Consider the following 14,659-nt stretch of genomic DNA (forward strand, 5'->3'; position numbering starts at 1 on the left):
CCTGAGGTTTGGACAAATACCACTTAGGTCCAAAACATTTCAAAATCAACCAATTAGGTCCCTAAAAGACATATTAATCCCTAATACCCTTAACATCGTTTCCCCTCCGACATTTTTCTTTCCCTAACTCAGACTTGTCTTTTCTCTCTCGTTCTAGTCATTCTTTAACTCTCTCTAGTCTCTTCTCTTTGGTTCCTCTCCCTCATTCAGGCCATTCTTCACTTATATCCCTCCCTCCAACCTTAAATTTGCTTCAATTTTACCCTTACCCAATCCTAGCCAAAGCCATAACAAAAAATCCCAAATCTTAACGCAAAACTCAAATCCAATTTTTTTTTTTTTTTTTTTTTTAAATCCTTAGCCAAATCCACAACAACAAAACTCAAATCTAACATCAAAACTTAAATCCAAAAAATTCAAAAAAAATCCTAGCCAAACCCATAACAAAGCCCAAATCTTACAACAAAACTCAAATCCAAAAAAATCATAGCAAACTAATCACCACATCAGAAGCCACAACCACCTTCCACTGCAAATCGACCCATATTAGAAGTGGCTCTGGCCGATTCGGTTGATTCAAACCTAGATTTAAAAGCTTTCGAACCAAGATCGTCCTAGATTTGTTTCAAGTTGGCTTCAGTTCAAACCCAGATCTAACGATTTTTAACTCAGATTTGGTTCACGTTGGCTTTGACTTGGTTCATAATATCGAGATCTTTTTCTTTTTCCTATCAAAGATTGGAGCACCGACAAACATTTAGATGAAAACCACCGTCGTATATGCTGAAAAAATGAACTTAGGCAATCTTGATCGATGCCAATCAAAGAAAATTCGTCCCACAACATTCAATGGTACCCAACGATTCGACTGATGAACACCCCTAAGAGAGAATGGGTTGGGTTGGAGAGAGAGAAGGAAGAGAGAAAGAGAAACAAAGGGACAAGAAAGAGAAGATAGAGAAAGGAAATCTGAGAGAGAAATTTTGGGACGAGAGAAGAGTAAAGTCTAAGGCTGTGTTTGGTTGGGGGAAAACAGTGAGGATGAAAAAGAGGAAAAGGAAAATAGGGTGGAAAAATGTTATTTTTCACTGTTTGGTTGGGGAAGGAAAATAGGGGAGACAAAAAACAAGGGAGAAAGTTTTCTCCCCTGGGTCCACTTTTTTAATCCTCCTAATTTGGGAGGAAAATGTGGAGAGAAAAGTGTTGTGAAAGTACTTTTACACAAGTACCCCTGCACAGCACACCAACGTAGGTTCTCTTCTCTCTTTTTTTTTTTTTTCAACTGACCTGATCAACATTCTACTGTTTCTTATGTCCAGGTTTCATATAAAGCATTGGTTGTATATGTATTATGTACATGTCCTTTGGAACAACGTAAACTTTTTTTTTTTTTTTTTTTTTTTAAATTGCCTTAGCTAAAAGGAACCTTATAATAATTGAGGGGAAAAAAACAAATAAAAAAACTATTGTATGTACACTATAAATTTGTATGGCCACGTTTTTGCCCGATTAAATTTATATGTACAATATTGTAATTTTTACAGTATAATAATAAAAATAATAATAATAATTTATATGTATGATGTGGTAAATTTTATATTATTTAATGAGTACAAATAAATCTATTTCTTACATATTATGTAACAAGGGTATAATAATCAATTTATAGAAATTACATTTTCCATCCTTCCATTTTTTTCTCCAACCCTCTTACTTTTCCACCCCTCCAACCAAACACACAAGAGGGAAAGCCAAATATTTTCTATCCTCTCACTTTTCCATCCTTCCACAATTTTCCATCCTCCCACTTTTCCACTCTTCCAACCAAACGGACCCTAAATGAGGGAAAAAAAAATGGCGGAGGGGTTACGGTGTTAAGGGTGTTAGGGATTAATATGTCTTTTAGGGACCTAATTGGTTAATTTTGAAATGTTTTGGACCTAAATGGTATTTGCCCAAACCTCAGGGGAGGTTAATAAAATTTACCCTATAATATATCATTTCAATAATTATAAAATTTATTGTGTATGTAGCAGTAGAATTGTTTTACTTTATATGCACTTTCAACTAATTGATCATCGCCAAATATTTTAATACACGAGAGTTAAATCATCATGAATAATTAATTTTCCAATTTCTCTCTTATTTAAAAGCAAATGTTAAAAGAGGAATTATGCTCCTTTTCCTTCTTCTTTGCTCTTTCGTTAACTTTTTGAAAGAAATGCATTGGCATTCCCTCTTCCTTTATTTTTCCTCTCCCCACCTTGTCCTCTTCAATTAGAAAGAAGGAAAAAAAAAAGAAAAAAAAAAGAAACAAAAAGCAAACAACTTCTGTCTTAAAAATAGAATGACAAATAAATATCTTCAATAGAAACCTTTTTTATATTTCAAAAAGTAATAATTTTTTATTGTTTTGCATTTGGAGTTAGGGATATAACACTATGTTTATTTATTTATTTAAAAGAAATGACAATTGCAGATTTTGTTCGGAGTTAAATAATTTTATTGCATGCGCCTTCTATTTAGAATGTGTCATTTGTGAAAAATAAGAGTTTTTTTAATTATAAAATATTTAAATATTTATTTTATTTATTATATTAATTTGTAAATGTCCAGGCATGTAAAGTGAAATTTATTATTAAAATATTTGAAATAGATTAAATTTTATATGTTTCATAATTTTTAAAACTATTACTTTATTCTAAGTTCCAACCACGTAATATTTAATTTACAAAATTTTGATCTAAAATGCTCTAAAAAATAATAATTGTTATTAATATGATTTAAAAGATGGTTCACAGATTACAAATTGATTAGCTGACAACAATTATTTTGAGTTATGTGAAAACTCAAATTTTTTTTTTCTTTTTGAGAAGAAATGTGAAAACTAACTTGATGTAAATGTTTTTGTTATATATATGAGAAAGTAATATAATTGACAAAAATAACATATGTTAAATTATATTCTAGATATACTTTATATAAAAGTAATATGTATAATATATTTATCCCATAAAAATATTTATATGATTAATACTTTTTTTTTTTTAATTTATACTTACATCATAAGGGGAAGTTGGATTTAAACATTAAACATATCCCTTAGAAACTATTGAAAAAGCCGAATTAACAAGTAGGAGATGTTGGAGGAAGTGGGGCTATATGATTAGTAAGTTATTTTTTGAATTTTAAAATTTTGTATTTCGTTCTTTCAATTGGCATGTTTTTGGATATGAAATTTGAAATTCAATCTCCACTTCTATAAAAATTGATTGGTGTTTTAGTCTGATAATAAAGTGCTATCATTAAGAGTGGACGCTATAGATTAAAACTCTCACCTTAAATCTTATAGTTTTGAAAGAGAACAATTTTTTTATTAAAGAGAACAAATTAAATTAAATTTTGGAGTCAAAATTGGTCAAACACCGTCAGCTATTAATGACGAGCTTAAACTATTAGGTTTGTTTGATCGGAAGGGTGAAAAAGTGGGAAGATAGAAAACGATGAGAGGATAGAAAATATTTTAATTTCTCTCATTTTTATTTGGTTGGAAGTGGAAAAGTGGAGAGATGGGAAAAAGTGAGTTTATATAAATTTACTCATACACCCTTGTTAAAAAATGATTTCCAATTAAAATGAAAAAGTGACAAGCAACAAAAAAAAAAAAAGCAATCACCCAATTTATTAAAAAATAAAAATCATGTCCCAAAAAAAAATCATGTCTAGTTAAAAAAAAAAAAAAAAAAAAAAAACTATCACACCCAAAGCCAAAAATAAAAAAGCAACCTAGAGGAACGAAAAGAAAAAAAAGAGAGGCTGAGGCTACGTGCCACCCCTTGCCCAGGAAATCAAAAAAAGAAAAAATAAAAAAAAAAAAAAAAAGAAGAAGAAGAAGAGAGGCAAACGTGCCCAGCACAACCAAAAAAAAAGATAGGAATTAGACACAGTTATTTTTGGGCCAAAATGGTCAAATACCACAATTTTCAGAAATTTGTAGCAAAAAAATATTGTTTCGGAACTAAATAGGGAAATACCACTTTTCTGGAACTCGAGTTTCAGAAACTCGAGTTCCAAATGGTACTCGAGTTTATGAAACTCGAGTTCCAAATGCCACTGTGGCACTGCTAAGCTGGAATTTATGCGATTAAAAAAAATAATGTGGTACTCGAGCTTGGTAAACTCGAGTTCCATGCAACACAATACTCTAGTATACCAGCCTCGAGTACCTATCATAAAAATATTTATGTTTATGTTTATTTCTATGGTACTCGAGCTCACCAAGCTCGAGTAGCTTGTAAGGAACTCGAGTTTATTAAACTCGAGTTCCTTATAACTTTTTTTTTTGGGTAATCGACAAATAAACATAAACATAAAAATAAACATAACAATAAGTAGCTTTTTTATGTTTTTAAATATTTAAATAGAAGCATTGTAAAATATAGAGATTTTAATTTCAAAATATGAATTAATTTCTACATTAATTAAAATTGTTCATTGTTTTCTCATAAAAATTGTTCACTGTTTTTTGCATAAATTATTTCTAGCATTCTGCATAAAATTATTTTATGTTTAGCATTATTTAAAAAATTGTTCACTCTCTTTTCTGCGTAAATTATTCTCGGTTCACTATTTAAAAAATTGTTCACTGTTTTTGTGGGGCGTAAAAGGACCCAAGTGGGCATTTGGGCCCTTGGGCTCTAGCAAAGAGGGCCAATCTGTTCTTGGGCTAAGAACTTGTTAGTACTGCGGATCGGCCCATACGCCAAGGGTCCGAGGACACATCCTAGGGTGAGTTTCTCCTCGGACAGACACAAGAAAACTCGTAAATTCAGTACGAAGGCCAATGCAGAATTCTGGAAAGACTGTTGGTTAAAAGGGGGAAACCCTGAACCTTCTAGATACACCGGTGTTTGAGAAACACCAAGAGCAAAGGCTGCCACCTCCACATTAAAGACTCTGCACCTACCTCCCTGGCCGCATTTATGGGGAAGTGACCCCTGAACAGTAAGGCTGAAACTTTTGGTCACTATTCAAAGGCACTAAGGGAAGAAATATCTCGGGGGGAGGGGGTTTGAGCAAACACGTGGATAAAGTATCAGAAAATGAAGTATTTAAGGGGGGTGTCTGTAACTAAAGAAAGAGGGAGGAAGAATTGTAACCTTTGAGAAAGAAAGAGAAATAATACAGAAGTAGTCCTCGTCTCACGTCCGAGGAGGTCTATTTGCAATTATCATTTGTTATTTATAAGTGTTTGAACATCTTAGCCTGTTATTAAGTTCTCAGTACTTCTAATCTAGATTTCAAGCCCACACTCTACAAATTTCATTGTTTAAGGCTCATTGGGCCTGAGCCCGTGATTGTGCACTTACAATTGGCGCCGTCTGTGGGAATCTAGTCCAAAAGGAGCTGGGATACTATGGCAGGCCTAGGCTCACATCATGCAGAGTCTCAAGGATCACAACCGGAAGATCTTTTCGAGCATCTGGAGCGTCAAAGGGATCGTAAGGGAAGTGTCCATACAGAATACCCTAGGGCTAGCCATACTCATGGCGGGGGTAGCACCACCCACGAGGATGGTGCTAAAGCCATGCAGAAGGAGATTAGTCGTTTGAAAAGAAAGCTGTGCCGCGCCAGACGTAGGCCTTCACCGTCCTCATCTAATCCTTCTTCAGCGGAGGTCTGGGGAGGTAGTTATAGCTCGAGGTCATGCTCACCCCCCAGCGCAATGTCCTCTTGTGAGGAGGACCATCCGCCGGCTCGCAGACACAAGAAACTTCCTTCTAGGGGCTTGGGGAACGATGCTATGAGTCGGGCGTTGCACCAACTCTCCAAATCTCCATTTTCATGGAGGATTGAGAAGGGGAGGCTTCCCAGGAGGTTTACCTAGCCCACTTTTACCATTTACAATGGCTGGACTGATCCGGTGGAGCACGTGAGTCACTTTAACCAGAGGATGGCGGTTCACTCTCATAATGAGACCCTAATGTGTAAAGTTTTCCCCTCTAGCTTGGGATCTGTTGCTATGAGGTGGTTCAACGGCCTTAAATCGGGGTCTGTAGGTTCGTTTGGGGAGCTTACTAGAGCATTCGCTTCGCGGTTTATTACGTGTAGCAGAGTACCTTGGCCATTGGACTCGCTGCTATCCATGACCATGAGAGAAGGGGAGACGTTGAAAGCATACTCCGACCGGTACTAGGAGATGTTTAATGAGATAGATGGTGATTTTGATGAGGTGGCACTCAATACCTTTAAGGTAGGTCTTCCTACTGATCACGATTTGAGGAAATCCTTGACCAAAAAGCCTGTCCGTAGCGTACGTCGCCTCATGGATCATATTGATGAATACAAAAGGGTAGAGGAAGATCAGCAGCAAGGAAAGGGTAAAGAGAAGGTTATCCCGCAGGAGAGAAGGGATTTCAGGTCGGACAGATACCACAACAACAAGCTGAGGAGAGATTACGTCGGTCAGTCCGGCTCGGCAGCACCTCAGGCCGTGAACACTGTATTCCGAGAACCAGTACACCAATTACTGGAGAAAGTTTGTAAGGAGCCCTTCTTCAGGTGGCCTAGTAAGATGGCAGGAGACCCTGCGAAGAGGAATCAGAACCTCTTTTGTCAGTACCATCAAGACGTGGGCCACACTACCGAGAACTGTCGGACCCTTTGGAACCACTTGGAGTAGCTTGTCAGTGAAGGAAAACTGAAGCAGTACCTGTGTCAACCTAATGGGCAGGGCAGTCAATCTGGCTCAAACAATCAGAAGAATAATCCATCTCGGCCGGCATTGGGAATAATTAACGTTATCTTTGCTGCACCTGGTAGGACCGGCTCAGGTCCCACTAGGGTGATGGCGGTTTCCCATTCTCAGGTCGAAGAGACAGGCTCCAGGCCGAAGAGGTTGAAGGTGGATTTACCTGTCTTGGGATTTTCGGAGGAGCATAAGGTTGGTACCATTCAACCCCATGACGATCTTACACCTTATGACTTGCCACTCATAAGCTTTGAAGGAAAGGCCGTTGTGCCGAAGGGACAGATTCGTTTGCCCGTTCAATCCGGCTCAGAAACGGTTGAGGTGGATTTCATTGTGGTTGACGCGTACTCCATATATACAGCCATCCTCGCCAGGCCATGGCTGCACGCTCTGGGAGCCGTCTCCTCTACCTTGCATGTTAAGGTTAAGTTCCCCTCTGGAGAATACGTTGAAGAGATCCTCAGTAGCCAGTTGGTGGCCAGGCAATGCATATCGGCCGCAGTGCTTCATCAGACCGAAGCCGAGTCATCGGCTTTGTTCGTCCAAAACTCATAGCAATTAACTGCTCCAGATGCACCTGGAGTGGTGACAGGAGAGGAGGTTGTTTGTGAGGAGTTAGAGAAGTTTTTGATAGCGGATGACCCAGAGAGGTTCTTCCAAGTAGGTATACGTTTGCCGCACCAGGAGAAGATGGAGTTGTTGAAATTTCTTAAAGGAAATATTGATGTTTTTGCGTGGGATCCTTATGAGGCTCTAGGCGTAGATCCAAGCTTCATTTGTCATCATTTAAATGTCAACCCCGCCATTGTTCCGAGAAGGCAGCCACCTCGGCGTTCTTCCAAGGAACATTCCGAGGCTGTCAAGGAGGAGGTGCTCAAACTCAAGAGGGCTGGGGCTATTAAAGAAGTTTTCTACCCCGAGTGGTTGGCGCATACGGTTGTGGTCAAAAAGAAGAATGGAACGTGGAGAGTATGTGTGGACTTCACGGATTTGAACAAGGCCTGCTCCAAGGATTCGTTCCCAATGCCGCGTATTGATCAGCTTGTGGACGCCACTGTCGGACATCCACGTATGAGTTTTTTGGATGCCTTCCAAGGTTACCATCAGATTCCATTGGCATTGGAGGACCAAGAGAAGACTGCTTTTATTACTCCAACAGGGAACTACCACTATAAGGTCATGCCGTTCGGGTTGAAGAATGCTGGGGCTACCTACCAAAGAATGATGACCAGAATGTTCGAACAGCAGCTAGGGAAGACCATTGAGGTATATGTGGATGATATGGTGGTGAAGAGTAAAACAATACCTTCACACGTGAAAGATCTGGCCGACACCTTCCAGGTGCTAAGAGAGTACAAGTTGCGCCTTAACGCCTCAAAGTGCTCTTTTGGCGTGGGGTCTGGAAAGTTCTTGGGATACATGATTACTCATAGGGGCATAGAGGTAAACCCATCACAGGTCAAGGCTATTCAGGATTTGCAGCCGCCTCGGAACCCAAAAGAAATCCAGAAATTGACCGGAATGATTGCCGCACTGAGCAGATTTATCTCTCGATCAGCCGACCGGTGCCGCCCTTTCTTCCAGTTGTTGAATAAATGGAAGGGGTTTCAATGGACCGAGGACTGCGTGTTAGCCTTCCAACAGCTTAAGCAATATCTTTCTCGGCCACCCATTTTGTCTCGCCCCGAGGCGGATGAGGTCTTGTTTGCTTATCTGGCAGTGGCCGTCCACGCGGTCAGCCTGGTCCTCATAAGGGATGAAAACGGGGTGCAAAGACCGGTCTACTACGTTAGTAAATCTTTGAATGAGGCCGAGGTGCGCTATCTACTCTTGGAAAAAGCACTTCTGGCCATAGTTCATGCCACGCGGAAGCTTCCTCATTATTTCCAGTCTCACACTGTGGTGGTTCTGACCCAATTGCCTCTCAAGGCGGTGTTACGCAGCGCCGATTACTCTGGTAGGGTGGCAAAGTGGGGAACCATTTTGGGAGCCTTTGACGTTAAATACAGGCCTCGCACCTCCGTGAAGGGCCAGGTCCTTGCTGACTTGGTGGCAGAGTTTACCGAGCCATTGCTAGAAGAAACTATGAAAGAAGCACACATGGATGAAAAATCAGTTGGTGTGATCATAGCCGTAGCACCTCCGACTTGGAAAATGTATGTGGATGGGGCAGCTAATCAGAGAGGGTCTGGTGTCGGACTTGTCCTGGTATCCCCTGAGGGAATTGTCTTCGAAAAATCTCTAAGGCTGTCATTCTCGGCTACCAATAATGAAGCCGAGTACGAAGCGGTCCTGGTGGGCATGAACATGGTACATAGGATGGGTGGAAAGGAAGTCCATGCGTTCTTGGACTCTCAGCTAGTGGTCGGCCAGGTCACCGGGACCATGGAGGCTAGGGACCCAAGAATGCAGGAATATTTGGCCCAGGTCAAGCGTCAGCAAGCTGAATTTGACTCCTTCATCTTAGCTCACATTTCTAGGAGTGGAAACACCCATGTAGATTCTTTAGCTACGTTAGCAACGTCTTCGGCTCAGGGTTTGCCTAGGATTATTCTCGTGGAGGATTTACTAGAGCCAACTCTTACCATTGTCAACGCAGCTCGTATTCATCTAATAAGGCCTGGACCTAGTTGGATTGACCCGGTTATATCTTTTCTTAAGAACGACATCCTTCCCGAGGACAAGTCTGAAGCAGATAAGATACGTCGAAAGGCGCCACGTTTCTGGTTGTCCGAGGTCCGAAAACTGTATAAACGATCCTTCTCAGGACCGTACTTGTTGTGTGTGCACCCCGAATCAACGGAAGCACTTCTGGAAGAACTGCATGAATGGATTTGTAGGAGCCACACCGGGGGAAGATCCTTAGCCCACAGAGCTTTGACTCAGGGTTATTGGTGGCCCAATATGCAGAGGGAGGCTCAGGATTATGCTCGAAAATGTGATCAATGCCAGAGGTTCGCCCCTAATATTCATCAACCTGGAGGGGTTCTAAATCCTCTCTCCAGTCCCTGGCCTTTTGCACAATGGGGATTGGACATCGTAGGGCCATTTCCGAGGGCTGCTGCGTAACTTGGATGACACTAATTCAGCCACACTAATGCGCCATTGATCATTAATCAAATAAGACCAAACTATATTGCTCTGAATATAAAATAGGTTCTCTTTATTTTCAGCTTGAGGCATAGACACACAGACACTCACCATCTATAATGGAAAGCAGGAACTAAGAACTATATAGCGCAGAATGATGGAACAAGATTAGTGTCCCAAATTTTACTAAGAATTTTGCTGTTGAGGTTGACCCTTTTGAAAGAGCTCTCAAATCCAATTACCTAATTTAAAGAATTGATTATTATAAACCGGTCAATCATCCTAACCATCCCCCAAAGGGGGTCCAGGAGTAATGAACCAGTCATTGTTTACTTCTCACCAGTCTTAGTTTGAAAGTCTCTCAAGTCATCAGCATGTTCATTCAAGAAGATCAACCGGAGACATTTTGTTGCCTATCTTAATTAAAGTTCCACTACCACCTAAACCAACGAGAACTACTATTGGAATTATCTTTACCTGTGACTATAAGCATGTGATATATACATTACCTGAAAGTGTAGTAAAAGGAAGAATACTAAATAACTTGGACAAAAAAACACTCATCTCTTTTTATTCTCAAACCACAATCCCACCTCCTAACTCAGATCAGACCAGGGGGAATTGGGATATCATCTCTTAATTCATTATCATCAATTCAGCCAAGAATGCAATTATAAATCATGAACAAAACATAATTGCACCTTAAAAAGAGATATTGCTAATAACAAAGAAGCAAACATAGCCACCGTTAAAGGTTGAGAGTCAATTATCTGAGGATCAAGACTCAATTTCACGTTTTAACTAGCATTTTCATTGGTCAAGAAAGTAAACATAGATGATACTCTTTGTACATCTTAACTGGGAAAAAATGGAAGCATTTTATAGATTCACATATTAACCATGTATGGATAAGAAACTCACCTTATTTGGATCTTGAAATTCTTTAAAAGGGACAACTTCTAGTACTTAATTCATGACCATGACAATCATTAGATAAAGAGAAAAATAATTACATAATGCACAAGCTCACAAGTTTACAACCATATGAGATCAATGAAAATTCTAACAAACAGCCTATAACTCATTAGTTAAATTTCACATTGCTGAGAGATCCTTTATAAAATTGCCTCCCTAAATGGGGGTTCACTCTCCATCTAGTACTTACAACAGCCCACAATTTCTAGTAAGAAAATGTAAAGTCACAGCCACAAAAAAAAAGGGGAGGGGGGGGGGGGGGGGGAACAATGTTCTAATAATCAAACCTAGTTGTAGTGAGCTTTAATTCTAGTTGTAAAATGTGTACACACTGGAAATACCATAGGTTCCACAAGTTTCCTGCAAAAGTGAATGAAAATCAAGATATTACTTAAGATCATCATTTCCCCTATTAATTTGTTTTACTACCCACTAAATTGTTTCATCTTTCATGAATAAAGTATTCTTACTTATCCAATAAAAATTGTTTCAATACCCACTGCTTTATGAATCCGTTCATTAATTAAAACTTAAATGAATCCAGTAGCCACCAATAATGAATTATAATAACACCACCCCTTGTTCAAAGTCTTACTATTCTCATTTGTTAAATCTTAATACCCAAAAACCTTCACAAATACATCTGTAACCCAGTTAGAATAGAAGAATAATTCAAATCAGCAACCACTTACTTGCTAAGTGCCTGGAATAGGGCCTACCCAAACAATCTTCAAGGAGCCTTTCTTTTTTCTCTTAATAATCAGGCAACCTTTTTCATTTCCCTACAGTCAAGAATGCAAATTTCACATCATGCAATCACTTCAAAAATGGATTAGGAGGTTAATGAAAAAACTTGTACGATTTAGGATTAGGGTGGCTGATTTGTGGTAGCCAGGCCTCCTAAGAAATGAGAGAGATTAGAAACGTATAGAAGATTAGAAAGAGAGAAATTGGTTATTCCTTTTGTTGTTCATTCAATTACAGCAAGTACAATCTTTATACAACAAGCTCAATGTAGCTTCCATAGCAACTAACTAACAGTTAGTAAACTAACTTGACTCTAACAACAAACATGCCAATTCTACAAGACAGAAACTCATCTTGGGGGTGGCATAGTATTGAGAGGAAAAAGATCAAACAACAGGAGAATCCAAGTTAATGAGTTGTTCCATGCACAAGACTTTGGGTTGGATGCACATATTGTGAAATAAGGAGGCTCTTTTTTCAGCTAAGATAGTAGCAGGCTAGCAGCTCCTAGTATTCTAGTATTCTAGTATTCTGTCGCTCCCACCACAGATTGGTTTGGGCAGTTGGTTTTATGTTAGTATTCTAGTTTAGCCTATTTGTTTGGTTTAATGATGGAATGCATGATGTGTATAGGCGATTTACACTAACGAGTGTGCAATAATAAGTACCCTTAACATAAACATTAGGTCCTTTAGTTATGAAGGTCAACACTACTATGCATTACTAACATGGCCCAATCTAGTTCTCTTTGTTGCTTGCAGAATCCTTAGGCCCTTGGCAAATGTTTCTGTTTAAGCCCACCAATATCAGCCCGCTTGTTATACCTAAGAAATGCCATCCGCTCTGGCAGGCCATCTGTTACCAATAACCCATTAACCATTCTATTTAGCTGGACTCAACCCCAGCCCCCTATGATCAATGGCCCAAGCAAACGAGCTTGGACTTAGTCAGATTAATAGTGATTAATTAGCGTGACTACAACTTCGGTGCGGGGTATTCGATTACTATGTATCAAAAAACACTTAGCATATCTGGATAAATAACCAATAAACACCTAATCCTATTCGCGACCTAACAAACAACCAACAATATATCATCTATACAAAACACAAATCCGCATCATCGACATTACATGAGAAATACAATCCTGTTTAGGTCAATTGCCCACTCTCAAATTTTCAAGCAAACCAAAAAAGAAAGAGAATTCCATGTTGAACGCACGAATTCATAAACTACTGCACAGATCTTCTTCAGTACAAGTTACATATTTCACCATTCAATTCAACGAAGCAAGTCAAATTCTCTAACTCTAAGCATTCACTCAAAAGAAAGCAACAGAATTCAGATAACCGTAATTGGCGCCGAAACCGCCATTTTCCGGTCACGCAAATCTGTTCTAAGTTGCAGAAAAAAAAAATTAAACAAAACTGTAACCACAAACAATGAATGAAGAATCAAAAAAACCATTATGCTTTTCACAAACAATGAATAAATCGCAGATTGTGTAGAAAAGTACCCGAGGCTTAGGCGTAGAAGAGGGAGAACCAATTCGTACCTAATCAGAGGAGCTGAGACCGCCGCGCCGAGAGACGAAGAGGTATTAAAAATACTTCTTCAAATCTTAAGTTGGTCCAAAAAAAAGTTGGTAAAAAAAGAAAAGAAAAGAAAAGCGCAGCCCCTTTTGGGCCCCTGTGAACGTGTGGTATGGGTATGGGTCTCTCTCAATGTTCTGATTTTTCTTTTTTTGGCTAATTCTGCTAACGTTTTGATAGAGTAAAAGTCGTTTGGCACTTTGATCGATTATGGAAAGTAGAGTAAGTAAAGATAATTGATTTTGTGATTTAAATTAAACCACCAGTAGACTTGATACTGGATAGGTTTTATTATTTAAGTTTGTGCTTGATTTATTTATTTATTTATTGCTGAGATAAGTTTGTACTATATTAGACTTTATCGACTGTAGTAGTATCATTATCATAGCATTAGCTGCGAATGTTTTATTGCTTAAATTTATTATAACTTGATTAAATAGACAATAATTTGGTATAGAAAATTTTTTTTTTTTTTTTTTGAAAAGGGATCATTCATTCATTAATCATAATAATAGAACATCCTTAATCAAGGCCTCCATAGCCGGTGGAGGAGAATCCTCTATCCAATACACATCATTATCTAGAGTATTCCTAGCATGTTGAGCAAGAATATGTGCAACCTTCTTCCCACCCCTCCTAGTTATGTTAACTCTAGCCCACTCTAAACAATGAACCAAGTGACGAATATCATCCACCACATAGCCTAACAATGAGGAATTGATCCGTGATGAAGAAATAGCTTGCATGACGTTTACATTGTCTCCCTCTATGGTCAGCTTAGTGAAACCGGCATCCATAGCAAATTCAATTGATCGTCTACATGCCAACAGTTCTGCTTCCTCACTAGAGTTCACCTTCGGTCCAGTTGCTGTCATTGCCACCATAACCTAACCTTGCTCATTATGAATAATTTCTCTAACTCCAGTCCTATCCAACTCTGAAAAAATAGTTGCATCAAAATTTAACTTGTAAGCAGATGGTGGTGGAGGTTGCCAAGTTTCAATGCAATGTTGCTCCATTCGTGTCACGGTTAGCTGAGTCTGGGCTGTCCTATATTCTTCATAGTACTCTTCAGCTCTCTTGTTTAGGCTCCTCGGGTCCATCAGATTTCCTCCATACACCACACGGTTGCACTGGTTCCAGGTAAGCCAAGCTTGAATCTAGAACATCTCCAACTCCTCTCTTGTCAACCTGTCAATCAAATACTCCATAAGCTGCATCACGTCCGTATGAGTTAAGCTTTGCTTCTGCAACTTCCAAATGCTTCCTGCCCATATATCTTGCACCACAGCACATTCCCAAATTGCGTGAATGGTGGACTCTGATTCCCTTATGCATATTGAACATTTATCACCAGTTATTATTCTTCTCCTTGACAAATTAACTTTTGTAGGAAAAATATCATGACAGGCCCTCCACTCAAAGACTTTAATTTTCTTGGGAATTTTGAGATTCCACAATGCATTCAAGACCTTCTTTCTTGCGCTACCACCTAATGATTCTG

General features: G+C 39.0%; 1 long non-coding RNA gene across 1 annotated transcript; it reads right to left on the reverse strand.

Moving 5' to 3' along the window:
* Positions 1-10,855: 10,855 nt before the first annotated feature.
* On the reverse strand, positions 10,856-13,389 carry LOC142622474 (uncharacterized). The gene is made up of 3 exons (XR_012841914.1): positions 13,080-13,389; positions 11,509-11,598; positions 10,856-11,176 (listed from the first exon to the last, which is right to left on the reverse strand). It is a non-coding gene; the product is annotated as an uncharacterized LOC142622474 (long non-coding RNA).
* Positions 13,390-14,659: the final 1,270 nt, after the last annotated feature.

Source organism: Castanea sativa, chromosome 1, assembly GCF_040712315.1.
Source record: "Castanea sativa cultivar Marrone di Chiusa Pesio chromosome 1, ASM4071231v1".
Lineage (NCBI taxonomy): Eukaryota > Viridiplantae > Streptophyta > Magnoliopsida > Fagales > Fagaceae > Castanea > Castanea sativa.